Genomic DNA, 5,799 nt, shown 5'->3' with positions numbered 1-5,799 from the left:
TGTCCCCCCACACGTGTATATATATATATATATATATATATATATATATATATATATATGAATGATAAGCAATAACTATTAGAGGCGGGTTTGGATAGAATCATAATGCTTTATCTTGTGAAAGTAATTCCTACCTTGAAAAAACTTTGCTGGTTATTCCGGGGATCGTTTATTGGTCATTCCAGGATTGTTTATAATGGTCATTCCGATTCATAACTATACATGATCCTCAAATCGAAGTATATCCAAAGTCGATGACAAAAGATCGTCATTCTTTAAAAAAAAATTATTACAGGTTTCACAACACTTGGAGGAAAGTAATTAAGATAGTTTTTAATGCGAAAACAAAAACAAAAACAAAAAAAAACCCCAGCATTTAATCATGCGAGTTTTCTCTTTTACGTCACTATGTCATTGGAAGACTGTTCATTAGCCTGAAACAAAACCCAACATTTATAAGGAACTAAAGTTAATCTCATTAGAAGGTGGATATTTAGTTTCATCTTAGGATTGTGGATGTTTTCAGTTTTGTTGTCATGATGTAAAACATCCAAGTCTCCGACAGTACCTCACTAGGTGTGTGTGTCCACTTATATCCCCAGACGATTAAGATATCGCTAGTTCTCACATTCGCTGATCGATTACACCGAAATACTACGTTTTTGAAAACAAGAACATGTACACATATCACAAAACTGCATTTTGTAGTTTCTTTTGTACACTTTTAATTCTTTTAAACTAAGTCGTCTCCGTTCTCAGATGTCTGTCTCCATTTCAAATAACAAAAGTATCGATGTTCGGAGATAAGCATGTATTGCAAAACCATATTCCCTCAGCAAAACTTGCATTTAAAGATGTTAGAACTCTGTTATATTGCTCCCATCTGAACACCTCTGAGCTTTGTTGTTTTTCTCTCATTGTTATACGTTTGGTGTCTCCTGCGTTATCGATTTCCCTTTCCTTAACTGAGACTGATGAAAAGTTCTTTAAGTAATAGAACTCAATAAAACATCACTTGTGACAAAGTACATGGCGAGTTACCTTTGAATTGAAATATTTTGGGAGTATTGCAGCAGAAGTTAAAACTGTATTTATTCTGTAAACAGTGTGTCAATTTGTTTGGACCTTTTTAAGAATTTTTTGAAGATTTACTACTTCGTGACATCCACACACCGTCGTTCCTGCTGGCGTAGAGTGGTGAGTTACCACTGGAGTGGTGAGTTAACCCTGGAATGGTGAATTGACTCTGGAGTGGTGAGTTGACTCTGAAGTTGTGAGTTAACCCTGAAGTGGTGAATTAACTCTGGAGTGGTGAGTTGACTCTGAAGTTGTGAGTTAACCCTGAAGTGGTGAGTTAACTCTGGAGTGGTGAGTTGACTCTGAAGTTGTGAGTTAACCCTGAAGTGGTGAGTTAACTCTGGAGTGGCGAGTTGACTCTGAAGTTATGAGTTAACCCTAAAGTGGTGAGTTAACTCTGGAGTGGTGAGTTGACTCTGGAGTTGTGAGTTAACCCTGGAGTGGTGATTTAACCCTGGAGCGATGAGTTAACTTTGGAATAGTGCAGTAACCGTGGAGTAATGAGTTAACTCTGGAGTGGTGACTTAACTTTGGAGTGGTGAGTTAACCGTGGAGTGGCGAGTTAATCCAGGAGGGGTAACTTGATATTGGAGTGGTGAGGTAACTCTGGAGTGGTAAGGTAACCCTGGAGTGGTGAGGTAACCCCGGGGTAGTGAGTTAACCTTGGAATGGAGTGTTAGCCCCGGAGTGGTGAGTTAACCGTGGAGTTGAGTGATGAGTTAACCCTGGAGTTGTTAGTTAACTCCGGAGTGGTGAATTAACCCTAGAGTCATTGGTTAACTTAAGAGTGGTGAGTTAATCCCGGAGAGGTAATTTAACCCAAGATTGGTTAGTTAACCCTGAAGTGGTTACTTAATTCTGGAGTGGTGATTTAAATCTGGATTGATGAGGTAACCCGGTGTGGTGAGTTAAATCTGGAGTGGTGAGCTAACCCTGGAGTGGTGAGCTAACCCTGGAGTGGTGAGCTAACTGTGGAATGTAGTGTTAACCCTGTAGTGGTGAGTTAACTCTGAAGTGGTGAGTTAACCATGGAGTGGTGAGTTAACTCTGGAGTGGTGAGTTAACCATGGAGTGGTGAGTTAACCCTGGAATGGTGAGTTAACTGTGGAGTGTAGTGTTAACCCTGGAGTCGTGAGTTAACTCTGGAGTGGTGAGTTAACCATGGAGTGGTGAGTTAACCCTGGAATGGTGAGTTAACTGTGGAGTGTAGTGTTAACCCTGGAGTCGTGAGTTAACTCTGGAGTGGTGAGTTAACCATGGAGTGGGAAGTTAACCCTGGAGTGGTGAGTTAACCCTGGAGCGGTGAATTAACCGTGGAGTGGAATCTGAACCCTGGAGTCGTGAGTTAACTCTGGAGTGGTGAGTTAACCATGGAGTGGTGAGTTAACCCTGGAATGGTGAGTTAACTGTGGAGTGTAGTGTTAACCCTGGAGTCGTGAGTTAACTCTGGAGTGGTGAGTTAACCATGGAGTGGGGAGTTAACCCTGGAGTTGTGAGTTAACCCTGGAGCGGTGAATTAACCGTGGAGTGGAATCTGAACCCTGGAGTGGTGAGTTAACTCGGGAGTGGTTAGTTAACCCTGGAGTGGAGTGGAGTTAACTCCCAATGTAACTCTGGAGTGGTTAGTTAACCCTATGTATTTAGTTCACTCTGAAGTGGTAGATTGATCCTTGGATTGTTAGTTAAGTCCGAATTGGTTTGTTTACCTAAAATATTTTAAATAATTAAAATAGAAATTTAATGTTTACAACTGGAGTTGTTAGTTTTCTCTAGAGTGGAGTGATAAGTTCACTATGGAATGGCTAATTAACCCTAGAGGGCTAGATTAACGCTCGAGTGGTGAGTTATTTCTACAATGCTTAGGTAATCCTCGAGTGGTTAGTAAACCTTGCTGGAGTTATAGATTGACCCTAGAGTGGTGTGTAAACTTTGGAATTGTGAATTAACCCTAGAGTGTTAAACTAACCCGGAGTGGTGTGGTAAATCTTGAGTAGTAGTTTAACCCTGGGGAATATAAAATTAACCCTGGAGTGGTGTAAACCCTGAAGTGAATTATCCCTGGAGATGAAGTCATCATTTTTTAAAAATTGTAAATCAAAGTTTTTAATTTAGAAAATCAAGATATCACAATTATTGATATTGTAAATAAATCAAAAGCGCTTATTTTGATTTTGTTGATTTCTGAGTCGCGTCGGCATACTCCAAGGATCGCGTTAGTTCTTCATGAATACGCTAAATATATTTTCAAAAAATGTTTCTTATATCAACATTCTTCTTTCATCTTTGTCGGAATTCCCAGTCGTTAAAATAGACATACTGCACTGATCACGATTCATACACGCATGGTTACAACAGCAGAGCATTCATGAGGAAATGACTATCATTACAATTTGTAAAGATATCAAAGGCAAAACATTGGTAATAGGAAAACGTGCGAGTGAAACCGAACCCTATAACACTGGTAATAGGAAAACGTGCGAGTGAAACCGAACCCTATAACATTGGTAATAGGAAAACGTGCGAGTGAAACCGAACCCTATAACATTGGTAATAGGAAAACGTGCGAGTGAAACCGAAACCTATACATCTCCCTGTAATTACTCACACGAATTTTTACATGGAAACCGTTTGCAATGTACATATCATCAGATTTGATGCAAGTCGGGAGCGGGGGGGGGGGGGGGTCTTCGACTTAAATGAATGTCAATTTTATTGACATCATTTTTATTACGATATTATCTCCATCACTGGTTAATTCCCTTATCAAAACTTCGTAGCAGTTAGATCACTTCTCCGCCTTTTTGAGATGAAACAAGAGGCCCACCATGGCCAGCTATATCGGTCACCTGCGTATTAGTTATAAGACTTGTATCAATAGTCCCAAGGCCTATGAAATCTAGAAATAAATCCTGTTATGAATACTAATTTTCAACAAAAGTGAATGTACAAGTTTTGAGATCACATCTTTCTTTTAAATGCCCTCGACAGTGCCAACAGTGCTGAAAGGCTTTACATCATATAATAGATGTTGCATTAACGCAATATGATTGATTTAGACCCATCCTAGGGTTAATACTCCGGGGTTGCGAAATTCACAAGTTTGATATATCCTTTTCTGCTTTTCCTAAATTTGCATGTAGTTTTTATATAATATCAGCAAACTTCATGAAGTATTTCAAATGATAAAGAAAATATAATCACTACGATAATTTTGGCTCAACCCTGGAACCAACCCCTTACCCCTTAGGATCATGAACTTTACAGTTTTGCTAAAGAACTATCTACTCCTTCTAGATATCTACTCAGTTTCAATTTACTATCAATAGCATTAAAAAGTCTTATCTAAATGTTTTACACATATGCACCAAGTTTGGCCTCTACCCTGGGGATCATGAAATTTACAATTTTGGTAGAAGTCTTCCTGCTCTACATTACAATGCATTTAGCTTTTCTTATACATGTATGGTTATAGAAAAGAAATGTTTTGAAAATTGGTCAATTTTTGCCATACCCTTAAGGCACCAGGGGTGCAGGGATCCAGAAATTTACTATTTATGCTTCCCTTGTCCCAATGATGGTTCATAAAAAATTGGAATGATATTATCAAGAAGTTAAAAATGTTCTATTGTTCACACATTTAATATCTGACCATTTTGGCCCCACACTAACACCAAAACCCCTACCCCTGGGATCATCAAATTTACAATTGTGGTAAAGGATAACTTACTCTTTCTGAATAGTCATTTAGTTTTAATTTAATATCAATAGCAATAAAGAAGTTGTTATCTAAATGTTTTACACATAAACCTATGTACCAAATTTGGTCCTGCCATGGGGTCAGAACCTCTACCCCGGGGATCATGAAATTTACAATTTTGGTAGAGGTTTTCATGTTCTACATCACTATGCATTTAGGCATTTAGATTTTCTTACACATGTGCAGTTTTGGAGAAGAAGAGTGTTGAAAATCGGTCAGTTTTTGCCCCGCCCATAAAGCCCCAGGGGTGCAGGAGTCCTGGGATGTACAATTCAATGAAGCTTTACACCAACTTTGAAAAGAATTGGATTGGTAGTTATGAAGACGAAATTAAAAATGTTCTATTGTTTACATATCTAATAACTGACCATTTTGGCACCACCCTAAGTCCTGGGATGTACAATTCAATGAAGCTTTATACCAACTTTGAAAAGAATTGGATTGGTAGTTATGAAGACGAAATTAAAAATGTTCTATTGTTTACATATCTAATAACTGACCATTTTGGCACCACCCTAAGTCCTGGGATGTACAATTCAATGAAGCTTTACACCAACTTTGAAAAGAATTGGATCGGTAGTTATGAAGACGAAATTAAAAATGTTCTATTGTTTACATATCTAATAACTGACCATTTTGGCACCACCCTAAGTCCTGGGATGTACAATTCAATGAAGCTTTATACCAACTTTGAAAAGAATTGGATTGGTAGTTATGAAGACGAAATTAAAAATGTTCTATTGTTTACATATCTAATAACTGACCATTTTGGCACCACCCTAAGTCCTGGGATGTACAATTCAATGAAGCTTTACACCAACTTTGAAAAGAATTGGATCGGTAGTTATGAAGACGAAATTAAAAATGTTCTATTGTTTACATATCTAATAACTGACCATTTTGGCACCACCCTAATACGCATAAAGAAACTGAGACACACCTTTCTGCGAAAATAGCGGCGCTGT

The sequence above is a fragment of the Ostrea edulis genome, chromosome 9 (assembly GCF_947568905.1).
Source record: "Ostrea edulis chromosome 9, xbOstEdul1.1, whole genome shotgun sequence".
NCBI classification, from domain to species: Eukaryota; Metazoa; Mollusca; class Bivalvia; order Ostreida; family Ostreidae; genus Ostrea; species Ostrea edulis.
The sequence above is the reverse complement of the archived record's forward strand: the minus strand, read 5'-3'. Positions refer to the sequence as shown.